Here is an 18,765-nt window from a genome sequence, read left to right as displayed (position 1 = left end):
GAGTTGTATTCCTTTTTTTTACTGCAATTGTTCTTCCTTCATGTTTTGATAATTTTATCTTTCCTTCTCGTTCTTTTTTGCCTACAGAACCACCAATATCTTTCCTCTCTTCCCCTACTACCTGAAGGTGGGGATGTAGATGAGTGAGCCATCATTAACGACGACTCGCAAGAATCCTCTATCCCTGAGAGTGAACCCGGAGAATCTAAAAAAAGTGTGGGTTCCTCTAAAAAAGATTCAGAATCAGAGCAACCCTCTGACTCTGCTCAATCTGTCTCTCCTACTCCTCCTTCCACTTCTCCGGACAAGCGTAAGAGGAAAAGAAACGATGATGAAGAAGATTCTGGCGCGTCCAAACTCTCCAAACCAGCCGCCGAAGAGTCTTCTCCCGAAGAACAAGAAGTCTTCGACCCCTACGCCATGACCGGCGCCGTTAGCTCGTAAGTTGCCCTTTCCTTTCTTTCCTATCTTTTTTTGGTTCCCTTATATTAATTTTGTTGCTATATTGACAGACATGACGAAGAAGAAGTGGAGCCCGAAGCTCATGGGCCAGCCAACACGAGCACCTCCAACACGTTGGTCCTTTATGAGGATCGCCGTGTCGCGCCAGAAGCTTCGCCTCCCGCAGAAGCTGATCCAGAGCATCGAATCCAGTGCCCAGCCCCCGAGCACCGAAGAAGAACAAGGCTAAAACCGGGGATGTCGGCAAACGAGAACTTGCCACCGGGAGTACGTCGGATCCTCTCCTTGACGATGTAAGTTACCTTTTCATGTTTGTCGCCTTTTTTGTTTAGTTCAAACAATTTTCTACTTCCTGGTGCTATATTTATTTCTTGTCAACTTTTCGCAGCCCTTGTGAAGGAGTTGTTCAACTTAGGCTCCCGATTTATCGGGTTCCGCAACGAGGCCGCAACTTTAAGAGGTAAAACTTTGCCGCACCTGGCATTTTGTATATTCCTATCTTGTTTTTGCGTCTTCATTTATGTTTTCTTTCAGAGGCGTTGCGTCGTGCCGAAGAACGCGCCAACGATTTGGAGGAGAAGATTAGAGCTAGCGAGGAAGCTCGCGAAAAGGCTCAGGAGGATGCTGCCGGTGTCGCAGATCTTCGGCAAAGAGTTCAAGATGCCGAAGATGCCTTGAGCGACAAGGAGGCCAAGCTCGTCCAGTGCGATAATGATATAATTACACGCCTCGAGACGCAGCCCCGCAGATTCTCAAGTAATACTATCTCTCCCTTTGTCATTCATCTTTTCCTTGTGCTAAACCTTTCTTTGATGTTGATGAAGTCTTTCTTTTCTTTAGTAGGGACGATGGATGAACACTACACCTTGAACCAAGAATCGGAAGACCATGTCCAGGGAACTCTTGACATTCTTGAGTTAAACTATGACCTGGCGCGCAAGTGTCTGACGGCCGCGTGCAATGTAGTGAAGCGCATCTTCCCCCACTTATTCCCGAAGGACACCCAGCCCGAGATTTTGTCCCAGCTCGCCCAGCAATTTATGGCAAAGGATGATCCATCGTTGGCCTATTGTCAAGCGAGCTTGAAGATTGGATTCGAAGGAACCATCACTCTTGTGGTGGCCAGCGGCTAAAAAGTCGACTTGGTGAAGGCTGTTGCTCCCAAGTGTTTGAATTCCGAGAAGTGGAAGGCTCTGGTGAAGGACGCCAAGCTTTGCTCGAAGAAGCTTATCACCTTCCTTGACCCGAAGTCTTCCGCCTCTGCTAGCGCTGCCCAAACGGAGGTCAAGTAGACCAACTTGTACTTCCTTTTGTTTTCCTTTTCGTAGATACTACCGCCTTTTTCTACTCCCGATCATTTGTGTAGGATCCCTATGAGCCATATTTTGTAAAGGCTCGTTTATGTAATGTGCTCTGAATATGAATGAAAAAACGTGTCTTGCCGAATGATTGATGTCGATGCTTTCTTGTCTTCCAGTTAATTTTTGAAAACTATACTGGGGTTGGGCCTTCCGACGCTTCTCCTGCTACCTCCCATTCTGCGAGAGTACATGGGGGTGCTTCCTTGGATGTTTCGTCGTGTCCTGGCTTTTGACCAAGAGATAGCTGACCTGTGACAGCAGTTGCAGTCGATGAAAAAGCAAATTGTAACTGTTTTGGAACAATCTCGTAAATCCTCGGATCGAGAACAAGCTGCTCTTCGTCAAGCGCAAGAAGCTCTCGAATTGAAGGAAACTGCGACTGTCGACGCCACTCGATCTGCTCAGCGTGAAAGTTATATCTTGATTTGATGACTGACATAGGCATCCCCAATGGGCCTGCCGAAGATAGTACCCGGGGTTTACTGAAGGCCCACTACCCGAAGAATAAGAAGATTCGGAAGCCCAAGATATTGTTAAGGAAAGCTAGAGTTGTAATAGGAAGCATTATTTGTAATCTTGCGGGATGAGTTAGAAACCTTCCCGGACTCTGTAACTTGTACAAATACGAATCCCTCGGCTCCGCCTCCTATATAAGGGGGAGTCGAGGGACAAAGCAGGCATCGAATCATTGTTTCTCAAACCCTAGTTTCATAATCGTCGAGTACTTTTCGGCTGAAACCTTCGAGATCTACTTGCCCTCTACTTCCAACTAAACCCTAGTCTACAACCCGTAGGCATTGACAAGTTGATACCTTGTCAATTGGCGCCGTCTGTGGGAACTAGAGGCGTCAAGGATCCGATCTCGATGGCACGTTCAAGATCGTTGACTTCATCAACCGCAAGCAACGCGATGGATCGAGGTAAACAGATCGCAACTGGTCTTGTCGATTTTGTTCCTCACCCGCCCTCCCGTTTGGATGCATATGCGTATCTGGAGGAGCCTATGGAGATGACGTTCGGAAGATTTCACTTTCGCGTCGAGAAAGAGGGATTGTATCGTGTCGAAATTCCGATTTCGTCGGGATCGTCGGCGGTCGATTCCGATTTTTCAAGCAATACATCGTCAACCGAATCAGGAGAAGAAGAAACTTCGACGTCACGCTTCATCAGCACCAGGGCAAGAGAAAAACTTGCCAAGATCTTCAGCGACATGTCGTTTGAGTCATCTGCGGACTCCTATATAAGCGATGACTCAAGCAGTGTCAACAGCTTCAACTTCATCGACAAATCCACTACAGTGGGCAAGGTCTTCGCCAATCTTCATGATGGTGTCACCAAACCCAGCATAGATCTGAATACAAAGTATCATCAGATTTATGTCATCGGAGAGCCAAGCCGTGACCAGGAGGAAACATCTGAGGCTTTCGACGATTTGGGAAATCCATACGTCGATCCCTCTGATTTGCAACGAGGCCTAGGCAATAAATATATCGGGCCACAGCCGCGAGATAGAGTCCAACTTCCGCAAGCAGCATGGGATAGAGCCGCAAGAGCTATGGATGGCTCAGAACCAATGGCCACCACAGCCACGCCAGAAGAGTTACAAGCATATCAATACAGGCTCGCACGAGCCGCAAGGGAATTGGAAAAATAGACAGCTGAGTTAAACAGAAGAAAAGAGGCAGCCTCTGCGTCAAGTAGGCGAAGGGCAGAGCTGAGTCGACAATCTAGAACTTCGGGTGATAGCCACAGAGAAGCTCGGAACAGAGCAAGATCAAGGTTACAAAACGTACCTGAAGGAGAAAGAGAGCACTTGGTTCAAAACCTCGACATGTCTTTTATGTCGATAGACACGAGAGGGAACATCATCCCCAAGACACCAGAAGCTGGGTATATGGCGACACAGGCTTTCATCCTTGCATCCAGGCCACCACCAGGAGATCCAAGGGAGGCATTATATAACATGGCAATGGCAGGAGTTGGAGCCATGGGAACGGCATTTGCATCAACACCTCCCGAAGGAACAGCAAGGCAAAATAGTCCACGACCTGTGGAAGCAACAGCAGCAGCTCCCGAAGGACCAAGTGGAGCAAGGGACACGGCAGCACAAGCAAGGGTCGACAGAGCGCGACAAAGCAGAAGGGAACATCGGCAGTCCCCAGAGCTAAACGACGAGGATATGTGTGGTTTGCCATGCTTCACAAGGAGAGTTCGAAAAACCGAGTCCCTTCCGGATTCAAGTTACCCGATAACTTCAAGAAATTTGACGGCCTTCAAGATCCAGAGGATTGGCTAGTTGATTACCTCGAGACGGTAAAGCTCACAGGAGGAACCAGAGCAACAGCTATGCAAAGCATCCAGGTGCATTGATACGTCTCCGACGTATCGATAATTTCCTATGTTCCATGCCACATTATTGATGTTATCTACATGTTTTATGCACACTTTATGTCATATTCGTGCATTTTCTGGAACTAACCTATTAACAAGATGCCGAAGTGCCGATTCTTTGTTTTCTGCTGTTTTTGGTTTCAGAAATCCTAGTAAGAAAATATTCTCGGAATTGGACGAAATCAAAGCCCAGGGGCCTATTTTCTCACGAAGCTTCCAGAAGTCCGAAGGAGAGACGAAGAGGGGCCACGGAGGGGCCACACCATAGGGCGGCGCGGCCCCCCCCTTGGCCGCGCCGGCCTGTGGTGTGGGGCCCCCGTGCCGCCTCTTGACCTGCCCTTCCGCCTATAAAAAGTCTCCGTGACGAAACCCCCAGTACCGAGAGCCACGATACGGAAAACCTTCCAGAGACGCCGCCGCCGCCGATCCCATCTTGGGGGATCCAGGAGATCGCCTCCGGCATCCTGCCAGAGAGGGGAATCATCTCCCGGAGGACTCTACGCCGCCATGGTCGCCTCCGGTGTGATGTGTGAGTAGTCTACCCCTGGACTATGGGTCCATAGCAGTAGCTAGATGGTTGTCTTCTCCCCATTGTGCTATCATTGTCGGATCTTGTGAGCTGCCTAACATGATCAAGATCGTCTATCTGTAATTCTATATGTTGCGTTTGTTGGGATCCGATGAATAGAGAATACTTGTTATGTTGATTATCAAAGTTATATCTATGTGTTGTTTATGATCTTGCATGCTCTCCGTTACTAGTAGATGCTCTGGCCAAGTAGATGCTTGTAACTCCAAGAGGGAGTATTTATGCTCGATAGTGGGTTCATGCCTGCATTGACACCTGGGACGGATGTGAGAAAGTTCTAAGGTTGTGTTGTGCTGCTGCCACTAGGGATAAAACATTGATGCTATGTCTAAGGATGTAGTTGTTGATTACATTACGCACCATACTTAATGCAATTGTTCATTTGCTTTGCAACTTAATACCGGAGGGGTTCGGATGATAACCTGAAGGTGGACTTTTTAGGCATAGATGCATGCTGGATGGCGGTCTATGTACTTTGTCGTAATGCCCAATTAAATCTCACTATACTCATCATGATATGTATGTGCATGGTCATGCTCTCTTTATTTGTCAATTGCCCAACTGTAATTTGTTCACCCAACATGCTGTTCGTCTTATGGGAGAGACACCTCTAGTGAACTGTGGACCCCGGTCCAATTCTCTTTCTTGAAATACAATCTCGCACATCTTTGTTCTCTGTTTTCTGCAAACAATCATCTTCCACACAATACGGTTAACTCTTTGTTACAGCAAGCCGGTGAGATTGACAACCTCACTGTTTCGTTGGGGCAAAGTATTTTGGTTGTGTTGTGCAGGTTCCACGTTGGCGCCGGAATCACTAGTGTTGCGCCGCACTACATCTCGCCGCCATCAACCTTCAACGTGCTTCTTGACTCCTACTGGTCCGATTAAACCTTGGTTTCTTACTGAGGGAAACTTGCCGCCGTGCGCATCACACCTTCCTCTTGGGGTTCCCAACGGACGTGCCAACCACACGCATCAAGCAAATTTAAGGCGCCGTTGCCGGGGAACTGAAGAAAAGTTACACCACAAAGATTTCTATCTCCCACGTCAATCGCACGCCCGACAGCAAATTTCTGGCGCCGTTGCCGGGAGATCAAGACACGCTGCAAGGGGAGTCTCCACTTCTCAATCTCTTTACTTTGTTTTTGTCTTGCTTAGTTTTATTTACTACTTTGTTTGCTGCACTAAATCAAAATACAAAAAAATTAGTTGCTAGTTTTACTTTATTTGCTATCTTGTTTGCTATATCGAAAACACAAAAAAATTAGTTTACTTGCATTTACTTTATCTAGTTTGCTTTATTTCTTTGTTGCTAAAATGGCCAACGCTGAAAATACTAAGTTGTGTGACTTCACAACCACAAATAATAATGATTTCTTATGCACACCTATTGCTCCACCTGCTACTACTGACAGAATTCTTTGAAATTAAACCTGCTTTCTTGAATCTTGTTATGCGAGAGCAATTTTACAGTGTTAGTTACGATGATGCTGCTGCCCATCTTAATAATTTTGTTGAATTATGTGAAATGCAAAAGTATAAAGATGTAGATGGTGATATTATTAAACTAAAATTGTTCCCTTTCTCATTAAGAGGAAGAGCTAAAGATTGGTTGCTATCTCTCGCCTAAGAATAGTATTGATTCATGGACTAAATGCAAGGATGCTTTTATTGGTAGATATTATCCCCTGCTAAAATTATATCTTTGAGGAGTAGCATAATGAATTTTAAACAATTAGATACTGAACATGTTGCTCAAGCTTGGGAAAGAATGAAATCTCTGGTTAAAAATTGCCCAACCCATGGACTGACTACTTGGATGATCATCCAAACCTTCTATGCAGGACTAAATTTTTCTTCACGGAATGTATTGGATTCAGCTGCTGGAGGTACCTTTATGTCCATCACTCTTGGTGAAGCAACAAAGCTTCTTGATAATAGGATGATCAACTACTCTGAATGGCACAAGGTAAGAGCTCCACAATGTAAGAAGGTAAATTGTCGAAGAAACCTCTTCCTTGAGTGATAAGATTGATGCTATTATGTCTATGCTTGTGAATGATAGGACTAATATTGATCCTAATAATGTTCCATTAGCTTCATTGGTTGCACAAGAAGAACATGTTGATGTAAACTTCATTAAAAATAATAATTTCAACAACAATGCTTACCGGAACAATTCTAGTAACAACTATAGGCCATATCCTTATAATAATGGCAACGGCTATGGTAATTCTTATGGGAATTCTTACAACAATAATAGGAGTTCACCCCCTGGACTTGAAGCCATGCTTAAAGAATTTATTAGTACACAAACTGCTTTTAACAAATCTGTTGAAGAAAAGCTTGGGAAAATTGATATACTTGCTTCTAAAGTCGATAGTCTTGCTGCTGATGTTGATCTTTTGAAATCAAAAGTTTTGCCTAATGAGAATCATCATAATAAAATTACTACTACAGCAAATGCCATTCAAGTTAGAATTAATGAGAATATAAGATTAATGGCTGAACTGCGTGCTAGGTGGGATAGAGAAGAAAATGAAAAACTAGCTAAAGAGAAGAATATAGCTAAAGTTTGGACTATTACCACCACTAGTAATGCTAATGCTACACATGTTGCTGCACCTCCTACTCATACTAATAAAAGAATTGGTGTTAGCAATGTTTCCACTTCTAATGCAAAGCACGAAAAACTGCCTGAAACTGCTAAAATTGCTGAAACTGCCTGTGATAAAGCTGCTAAAAATTTTTCCAACATTGGGGATGATGATCCCATTGCTTTAGATTATAATGGTTTGAATTTTGATGATTGCCACATCTCTGAAGTTATAAAGTTCTTGCAAAAACTTGCTAAAAGTCCTAATGCTAGTGCTATAAATTTGGCTTTCACGCATCATATTACAAATGCTCTCATAAAAGCTAGAGAAGAGAAACTAGAGCGTGAAGCCTCTATTCCTAAAAAGCTAGAGGATGGTTGGGAGCCCATCATTAAGATGAAGGTTAAATATTTTGATTGTAATGCTTTATGTGATCTTGGTGCAAGTATCTCTGTTATGCCTAAGAAAATTTATAATATGCTTGACTTGCCACCGCTGAAAAATTGTTATTTGGATGTTAATCTTGCTGATCATTCTACAAAGAAACCTTTGGGTAAAGTTGATAATGTTCGCATTACCATTAACAATAACCTTGTTCCCGTTGATTTTGTTGTCTTGGATATTGAATACAATGCATCTTGTCCCATTATATTGGGAAGACCTTTTCTTCGAACTGTTGGTGCTATCATTGATATGAAGGAAGGTAATATAAAATATCAATTTCCTCTCAAGAAAGGTATGGAACACTTCCCTAGAAAGAGAATGAAGGTACCTTTTGATTCTATTATGAGAACAAATTATGATGTTGACACTTCATCTCTTGATAATACTTGATACACACTTTCTGCGCCTAGCTGAAAGGCGTTAAAGAAAAGCGCTTATTGGAGACAACCCATGTTTTTACCTACAGTACTTTGTTTTTATTTTGTGTCTTGGAAGTTGTTTACTACTGTAGCAACCTCTCCTTATCTTAGTTTTGTGTTTTGTTGTGCCAAGTTAAGCCGTTGATAGAAAAGTAAGTACTAGATTTGGATTACTGCACAGTTCCAGATTTCTTTGCTGTCACGAATCTGGGTCCACCTCCCTGTAGGTAGCTCAGAAAATTAAGCCAATTTACGTGCATGATCCTCAGATATGTACGCAACTTTCATTAAATTTGAGCATTTTCATTTGAGCAAGTCTGGTGCCATTTTAAAATTCGTCAATACGAACTGTTCTGTTTTGACAGATTCTGCCTTTTATTTCGCATTGCCTCTTTCGCTATGTTGGATGAATTTCTTTGATCCATTAATGTCCAGTAGCATTATGCAATGTCCAGAAGTGTTAAGAATGATTGTGTCACCTCTGAATATGTCAATTTATAATGTGCACTAACCCTCTAATGAGTTGTTTCGAGTTTGGTGTGGAGGAAGTTTTCAAGGATCAAGAGAGGAGTATGATGCAACATGATCAAGGAGAGTGAAAGCTGTAAGCTTGGGGATGCCCCGGTGGTTCACCCCTGCATATATCAAGAAGACTCAAGCGTCTAAGCTTGGGGATGCCCAAGGCATCCCCTTCTTCATCGACAACATTATCAGGTTCCTCCCCTGAAACTATATTTTTATTCCATCACATCTTATGTGCTTTTTCTTGGAGCGTCGGTTTGTTTTTGTTTTTGTTTTGTTTGAATAAAATGGATCCTAGCATTCACTTTATGGGAGAGACACACGCTCCGCTGTAGCATATGGACAAGTATGTCCTTGGTTTCTACTCATAGTATTCATGGCGAAGTTTCTCCTTCGTTAAATTGTTATATGGTTGGAATTGGAAAATGATACATGTAGTAATTGCTATAAATGTTTTGGGTAATGTGATACTTGGCTATTGTTGTGCTCATGATTAAGCTCTTGCATCATATGCTTTGCACCCATTAATGAAGAAATACATAGAGCATGCTAAAATTTGGTTTGCATATTTGGTTTCTCTAAGGTCTAGATAATTTCTAGTATTGAGTTTGAACAACAAGGAAGACGGTGTAGAGTCTTATAATGTTTTCAATATGTCTTTTATGTGAGTTTTGCTGCACCGGTTCATCCTTGTGTTAGTTTCAAATAAGCCTTGCTAGCCTAAACCTTGTATCGAGAGGGAATACTTCTCATGCATCCAAAATACTTGAGCCAACCACTATGCCATTTGTGTCCACCATACCTACCTATACTACATGGTATTTTCCGCCATTCCAAAGTAAATTGCTTGAGTGCTACCTTTAAAATTCCATCATTCACCTATGCAATATATAGCTCATGGGACAAATAGCTTAAAAACTATTGTGGTATTGAATATGTCATTATGCACTTTATCTCTTATTAAGTTGCTTGTTGTGCGATAACCATGTTTACTGGGGACGCCATCAACTATTCATTGTTGAATTTCATGTGAGTTGCTATGCATGTTTGTCTTGTCTGAAGTAAGAGAGATCTACCACCATAGGGTTAAGCATGCATATGTTAGAGAAGAACATTGGGCCGCTAACCGAAGCCATGTTCCATGGTGGAAGTTTCAGTTTTGGACAACAATCCTCAAATCTCAAATGAGAAAATTATTAATTGTTGTTATATGCTTATGCATAAAAGAGGAGTCCATTATCTGTTGTCTATGTTGTCCCGGTATGGATGTCTAAGTCGAAGAATAATCAATAGCGAGAAATCCAATGCGAGCTTTCTCCTTAGACCTTTGTACAAAGCGGCATAGAGGTACCCCTTTGTGACACTTGGTAAAAACAATGCATTGTGATGATCCGGTAGTCCAAGCTAATTAGGACAAGGTGCGGGCACTATTAGTACGCTATGCATGAGGCTTGCAACTTATAAGATATAATTTACATGATGCATATGCTTTATTACTACCGTTGACAAAATTGTTTCATGTTTTCAAAATCAAAGCTCTAGCACAAATATAGCAATCGATGCTTTTCCTCTATGGAGGACCATTCTTTCACTTTCAATGTTGAGTCAGTTCACCTATCTCTCTCCACCTCAAGAAGCAAACACTTGTGTGAACTGTGCATTGATTCCTACATACTTGCTTATTGCACTTATTATATTACTCTATGTTGACAATATCCATGAGATATACATGTTACAAGTTGAAAGCAACCGCTGAAACTTAATCTTCTTTTGTGTTGCTTCAATATCTCTACTTTGAATTATTGCTTTATGAGTTAACTCTTATGCAAGACTTATTGATGCTTGTCTTGAAGTGCTATTCATGAAAAGTCTTTGCTATATGATTCACTTGTTCACTCATGTCATATACATTGTTTCGATCGCTGCATTCACTACATATGCTTTACAAATAGTATGATCAAGATTATGATGGCATGTCACTCCAGAAATTATCTGTGTTATCGTTTTACCTGCTCGGGACGAGCGTAACTAAGCAGGGATGCTGATACGTCTCCGACGTATCGATAATTTCCTATGTTCCATGCCACATTATTGATGTTATCTACATGTTTTATGCACACTTTATGTCATATTCGTGCATTTTCTGGAACTAACCTATTAACAAGATGCCGAAGTGCCAGTTGCTGTTTTCTGCTGTTTTTGGTTTCAGAAATCCTAGTAAGGAAATATTCTCGGAATTGGACGAAATCAAAGCCCAGGGGCCTATTTTCTCACGAAGCTTCCAGAAGTCCGAAGGAGAGACGAAGAGGGGCCACGGAGGGGCCACACCATAGGGCGGCGCGGCCCCCCCCTTGGCCGCGCCGGCCTGTGGTGTGGGGCCCCCGTGCCGCCTCTTGACCTACCCTTCCGCCTATAAAAAGTCTCCGTGACGAAACCCCCAGTACCGAGAGCCACGATACGGAAAACCTTCCAGAGACGCCGCCGCCGCCGATCCCATCTCGGGGGATCCAGGAGATCGCCTCCGGCACCCTACCGGAGAGGGGAATCATCTCCGGAGGGCTCTACGCAGCCATGGTCGCCTCCGGTGTGATGTGTGAGTAGTCTACCCCTGGACTATGGGTCCATAGCAGTAGCTAGATGGTTGTCTTCTCCCCATTGTGCTATCATTGTCGGATCTTGTGAGCTGCCTAACATGATCAAGATCGTCTATCTGTAATTCTATATGTTGCGTTTGTTGGGATCCGATGAATAGAGAATACTTGTTATGTTGATTATCAAAGTTATATCTATGTGTTGTTTATGATCTTGCATGCTCTCCGTTACTAGTAGATGCTCTGGCCAAGTAGATGCTTGTAACTCCAAGAGGGAGTATTTATTCTCGATAGTGGGTTCATGCCTGCATTGACACCGGGACAAAGTGTGACGAAAGTTCTAAGGTTGTGTTGTGCTGTTGCCACTAGGGATAAAACATTGATGCTATGTCTAAGGATGTAGTTGTTGATTACATTACGCACCATACTTAATGCAATTGTCTGTTGCTTTGCAACTTAATACTGGACGGGGTTCGGATGATAACCTGAAGGTGGACTTTTTAGGCATAGATGCATGCTGGATGGCGGTCTATGTACTTTGTCGTAATGCCCAATTAAATCTCACTATACTCATCATGATATGTATGTGCATGGTCATGCTCTCTTTATTTGTCAATTGCCCAACTGTAATTTGTTCACCCAACATGCTGTTCGTCTTATGGGAGAGACACCTCTAGTGAACTGTGGACCCCGGTCCAATTCTCTTTACTGAAATACAATCTACTGCAATACTGTTCTCTTGTTTCTGCAAACAATCATCTTCCACACAATACGGTTAACTCTTTGTTACAGCAAGCCGGTGAGATTGACAACCTCACTGTTTCGTTGGGGCAAAGTATTTTGGTTGTGTTGTGCAGGTTCCACGTTGGCGCCGGAATCACTAGTGTTGCGCCGCACTACATCTCGCCGCCATCAACCTTCAACGTGCTTCTTGACTCCTACTGGTCCGATTAAACCTTGGTTTCTTACTGAGGGAAACTTGCCGCTGTGCGCATCACACCTTCCTCTTGGGGTTCCCAACGGACGTGCCAACCACACGCATCATGCATTTAAGTGGAGCCGCACGATCTTGGATAAAGAAACTTCCCCCAGGATCTATCGACAGCTGGGATAGCTTCGAGGACGTGTTCGTCAAGAACTTCCGATCCACATGTAAAAAACCTGCGTCATTAGAGGAACTGAGGGCGTGCCGACAAAAGCTAGACGAGCCAATGAGAAAGTATATCCAAAGGTGGAATATCATCAAAAACTCGGCAGAAAACATATCTGACGGGAGAGCAATAGACGCGTTTGTCGCAGGTATCAGGCGTGGAGATTTTGTCGAGGACTTGGGGAGGACCAATCCAAAGACAGTATCTGCACTAATGGAAATAGCAAACAGATGGGCAGATGGAGAAGATGCTATTCACAACAAACGGCATAGGTCGCCAGAGGAAGACCGCGGTCGAAATTATCAACCAAGGCGACGATTTCCTCGGCAGTACTCGAGTTATGAGGCTCCAGGTCAAATCTCGGCTGGCTTCCGAGCAAGCACCGGAGGAAACAACAGAGATGATTACCAGAGAAGCAATGAGCAACGAGGCGACAATAGAGATGACTCTCGAAACAATAGGCAAAATAGCGGGCCAAGGTTTCAGAGACCTTTCGTATCTCCCGAAGAGATGATGAACGGGCCGTGTCAGATGCATTTTTTCCTCGACAGCAACGGAAAAAGACAGTCAGGACATCTGCAGAAGGATTGTAGAAATTTCCAGGCAATGCTAAGGTATGCAGGGCATGCTAATGCTCAGGCAGCACAGAGAAATCCTCGAGAACCCAGGAGTGAGATTCACTTGCCACCTCCTCCCGCGATTACGGACGACAATCGACATCAGCTCAGAATAGCGGCAGCACCAGCACCACCGCCTTACGTTGATCCTAACTCTAAAGGAGCGGTCTCGATGATTCAGAAGGGAAGGCCATCCAATAGAGCTCAGAAAGTAATCTCGCGGCAGGTGTTCATGGCAGAAAAAATGCCTCCACCAACAGTCGGGTACCTTAATTGGTCAGGGCAAGACATTGGCTTCACCATAGCGGATCATCCACAGCGAGTTCCTCGACCAGGGCAGTCAGCACTCATACTACCAGCGGTCATCGCAGGATTTGACGTATCTCGCGTGTTTATAGATGGCGGCAGCAGCTTAAACCTTATGTACGCAGATATATTAAGGAAGATGAACATATCCCTAGCAAACCTGAAGCCAACAGACACGAGATTCCACGGTATCACACCAGAAAAGCCAAGTTATCCGCTGGGGAAGATTAATCTCGACGTTCAGTTTGGGACCCGAGAAAATTACAGAATCGAGAACTTGGAGTTTGAAGTCGTAGATTTTCCGTCACAGTACCACGCTCTGTTGGGACGACCAGCATATGCTAGATTTATGGCGGTACCACATTACACGTACCTGTTGTGGAGAATGCCTGGACCTAAGGGACCAATCACAGTCAAAGGAAGCTTCGCCCTAGCCAATAAATGTGATAAGGATTTTCATCGTATATCAGAAACTTTCGGGATGCAAGCTGAGTATTTGGCGTCAAGGCTCATGACTGACTACGACGTGCTGCCAGACGTTGGAAGGCCAAATAAAGAATCAACTTTCAATACTGAGAAAAATTCTAAGGAGGTGCAGATTCACCCGACAGACCCGAAAAAGACGACGTCCATCGCAAACGACATGGACCTCGCATAGGAAAGCACGCTCGTCGAGTTCCTCCGTGAGAACTGGAAAATCTTCGCATGGTGTCCAGCTGACATGCCAGGAGTACCCAGGGAACTTGCCGAGCACCACCTAAACTTGGATCCATTAGCGAGACCAATCAAACAACCTTTGCGGCGTTTTTCGGAACCAAACCGCAAGGCTATGCTGTCAGAAATTGATCGACTAAGAGAAGCTGGTTTTATCAAGGAGCTGCATACAGAGGCCACATGGGTAGCAAATCCAGTGTTGGTGCCAAAGAAAAACACTAAAGTCCTTCGCATGTGCGTCGACTTTACGTGTCTCAATAAACATTGTCCAAAGGATCACTTTCCCCTCCCGAGGATCGACCAAATTATCGACTCCACGGCAGGATGCGAACGTCTTTCCTTCCTGGACGCATATTCTGGTTATAACCAGATTAGATTGAAGAAAGAAGATGAAGTCAAAACAGTGTTCATCACACCTTACGGCGTGTTTTGCTACAGAACAATGCCCTTTGTTCTGAAAAACGCGGGAGCAACTTATCAGAGGATGATGCATAAGTGTTTGGCGACACAGATTGGAAAAAATGTGCAAGTGTACATCGATGATGTCATCATAACGTCAAAAAAGGGGGCGACGCTGATCGAGGATCTCAAGGAAACCTTTGACAACCTCGACAAATTCTGCCTCAAGCTGAACCCAACGAAGTGCTCCTTCAGCGTCCCAGCAGGAGAACTTCTTGGGTTTCTAGTTTCAGCAAGAGGGATTGAAGCAAATCCCGACAAAATACAAGCTATCGTAACAATGAGGAAGCCAACAAAGTTGAAATAAATACAACAATTAACTGGGCGAGTCGCAGCTTTAAGCAGATTCGTCGCCAGGCTGGGAGAAAAAGCGTTACCGTTCTACGCTTTAATAAAGCAAGGGGAGAAATTCCAGTGGAACGAAGAAGCCGATAGAGCTTTCGAGGATCTGAAACGCACAATCTCGACACCACCAATCTTGGTGGCACCGAAGGAAAAGGAACCTCTCCTGCTGTACATTGCAGCCACACCCCAGGTGGTTAGCACGGTGCTAGTCGTCGAAAGAGAAGAAGAAGGAAAACTCCATGGAGTGCAAAGGCCGGTATATTTCATCAGTGAAGTTTTATCGCCTTCCAAACAGCGGTACCCGCAGTACCAGAAGCTAGCATATGGAGTGATTACAACGGCAAGAAAGTTGAGCCACTATTTTTCGGCACACCCGATAATAGTAGTCAACGAAGCACCTCTTTCAAATATACTGAACAATCCAGAAGCTACAGGACGTGTCTCCCTTTGGGGAATAGAACTTTCCCCTCGGGACATCACGTATGAAAAAAGAAAGGCAATCAAGTCGCAAGTTTTGCCAGATTTCATTGCAGAGTGGATGGAGCTGCAAAACACGGGACCCCCAGATTTGTCGAGAACTTGGACCATGAACTTTGATGGATCCAAGAGAGTAGAAGGAGCTGGCGCAGGAGTGATACTTATATCACCCGAAGGCGACAAATTAAAGTATGTCCTACGGATGACGTTCCCAAACGCATCCAACAATGAAGCAGAATACGAAGCCCTCATACACTGGATGAAGATGGCGAAAGCTTGCGGCGCAACTCGACTAAAAATCTTTGGCGACTCACAATTGGTGGCTCAGCAAGTTATGAACCAATGTGATGCAGTCAATGATAGCATGATAGCATACAAGGAGGTGTACAATGAGCTTGAGAAGCTGTTTGATGGATGCGAGGTAAATCACATCAGTAGGTTGAGCAATGATGAAGCCGACGTTCTCGCAAACATCGGGTCGCAGTGCCTTCCAATCCCACCAGGTGTATTTTGGGAAGAAATAGCGGAAAGATCCACAAAGCCGAAGAAGGCGTAGAAGAAAGCAAAAGAGGAAAAAACTTCGGCGCCCCTTAAAGGAGCCGTGGATGACGATGAGGACCAAGAGCTTGTGATGATGGTAAAAGTTCCTTGGATGCAAGCGTACATATCGTATATCCTTAGGAAAGAAATACCCGACGATCCAGTTGTGGCAAGGCGAATTATTCGACGATCCAAAGCTTTCACAGTGGTCAAAGGGGAGTTATACAAGCGAAGTATTTCAGGCGTCCTGCAAAGGTGCGTCACACCCGAAGAAGGAAGGATAATCCTAAAGGATGTGCATGAAGGAATATGTGGTCACCACGCGAGCAGTCGAGCTATTGCAGCCAAGGTTTTTCGGGCAGGATTTTACTGGTTGACAGCAATTGAGGACGCCAAAGAAATAGTACGAACCTGCGATGCGTGCCAGAGATTCGCCGCAAAACCTCACTCTTCGGCGGCAGAGCTAATGCCAATACCATTGTCGTGGCCCTTTGCCCAATGGGGACTTGATATGGTGGGCAAGTTGCACAAAGCTTCGCCAGGAGGATATGAGTACCTGTTGGTTGCTGTCGATAAATTCACCAAGTGGGTAGAAGCGAAGCCAATAAACTCACCAGATGCATCGTCGGCAATAAAGTTCGTGTAAGGCCTCGTTTTTCGGTTGGAGTGCCGCATAGCATTGTCACGGACAACGGCACTAATTTTACAGCTAAGGAGTTCAAGACATACTGCGCAGAAGTAGGCATCAAATTGCACTTTGCGTCAGTTGGACACCCGCAAACCAATGGCCAAGTCGAAAAAGCCAATGGTATCATATGCAACGGCATTAAAAAGCGCCTCCTTGGACCGCTTGAAAAGGCTCGGCATACTTGGCCAGAAGAATTGCCAAGTGTTTTGTGGAGCATCCGAACAACACCAAATACGGCGACACAAGAAACTCCGTTTTTTCTCGTCCACGGAGCCGAAGCAGTGCTACCAATCGAAATGGAGCATGATTCTCCAAGAGTAACAGAGTATGACGAGGAAACATCACGAAAAGCTCGGGAGGACGATATGGATGCACTCGATGAAGCTCGAGATGAAGTACTATCACGAGTTACCAAGTACCAGCAGGACCTGAAAAATTACCACAGTCGACGATTGCGGCCCAGATCTTTCCAGGTCGGTGATTTGGTCCTACGGCTTAACCAGCAAAGTACTGAAAAGCTTGAGTCACCATGGTTGGGACCTTACGTCGTCACGGAAGTCATCGACGGACGAGCATACAGGATCAAGGACAAGAAGACAGGGGTTCCCGAGAAAAACCCCTGGAACGTGGCGTAGCTCAGGCGGTTCTACGCTTAGAGTCAAAATATAGTCCTCCTCTGTAAAAATACAATGTACTGAAACGCCCGCGAGTTTTCAGACGCACTCTTTTCCTTTTCGGGGCACCGAGTGGGGCCGGAAAGGTTTTTAATGAGGCGGGCTCGCGGTGCTACAATATAATAAAGACAGTGGAGATATACTTCTTATTCTTCGACACGCTCGGGGGCTCAATGCCTTCAAGTTACAAAATATACACAATATAGATAAACTAGACTTACCGAAATATTTCGCCTTGGTACAAGAATACCTCGCCAAATAGAAAATCGGGAGCTAACAATTATAAACATAGTGTACTCGTCAAAATTTTACTGTTTTGGTCTGAAAACCTCGCAACAAAAATATAGAACGTCACCACCAAGACACTCGGGGGCTCGTACCCATCGACAGCAAAATATATATATATCTTCTTGCAACAAGAGAAAAAACTTCGGGATAACAAAACAGTATAAACTCTAGCCAAAGGCTCAGGGGCTTGACGATCAAAAATAGAAACAATATATATTTACAGAGTTGACAGCCTTACAATATAGATCATGTTTACAAATACACAAAGGTGTATCAATGGAGAAACTACAGCAAGAAAAAGGAAAAAACCCTCAGCGGATACCTAGCACATGGTCTATGGTTATTCGCTCATTGGAAGGACGAGTACTATGCTCGGCATAGCTACCCTTCACAAAGAATTCAGCATCCATCCGAAGAAGTTCATCCATCATATCTTCGGCTACAGGAGTCACAAGATCATCAATTTTGCCCATGTTTCTCTTCTTCTTTGACATCTTAGCCAGGCACTTGGAAACAATTTGATTCATGGGCAATTTTGGATAGCAAATCTTTATCATCATCATAGCAAATCTTGCGCCAGCAGAGAGTTGAGCCCGCACAAAGCCATGGATTCGAGGAGCATCTCGAAATTTTTCCATTAAAGCAGGAAGAGTTTCTGGCATCTTGTTGCGAGGGAACATGGTTCCATAAACTAAAAACAAAGTCTTCGTACAGAAGTCGAGGAAGTCACGGACCTGAGCCGCGTGATCTTGGAATCTGACAATTTGGCGGGTACGCTCAGGAGTAACCCAAAAGTTAGAACCATGTTGTGCAGCCAGTCTGAGCAGAACATTGGCTCGAGCTTCAACACGTTGATCTTCGGCAGCAGTATCCAAAAATGAGCCTGATCCAGCAAATAAAATGTCAAGGAAGGAAAATAGCAAGAACAACATCCAACATGGTTATGAACAGGAAACATACCTGTCATGTCCAGGCTGGCGTCAGTCATTAGCTGAAGCATATAATTTTCTCGAGAAGAAGCTTCGGAAGCCTCAGCAACAGCAGCATCCTTTGCAGCAATGGCTTCTTTTGCCTGTTGAAGAGCAATTTTCTCTCTCTCGGATGCTTTTCGAGATTGCTCCATCATT

The sequence above is a fragment of the Lolium perenne genome, chromosome 2, assembly GCF_019359855.2.
Source record: "Lolium perenne isolate Kyuss_39 chromosome 2, Kyuss_2.0, whole genome shotgun sequence".
In the NCBI taxonomy this organism is placed as follows: Eukaryota; Viridiplantae; Streptophyta; class Magnoliopsida; order Poales; family Poaceae; genus Lolium; species Lolium perenne.
The sequence above is the reverse complement of the archived record's forward strand: the minus strand, read 5'-3'. Positions refer to the sequence as shown.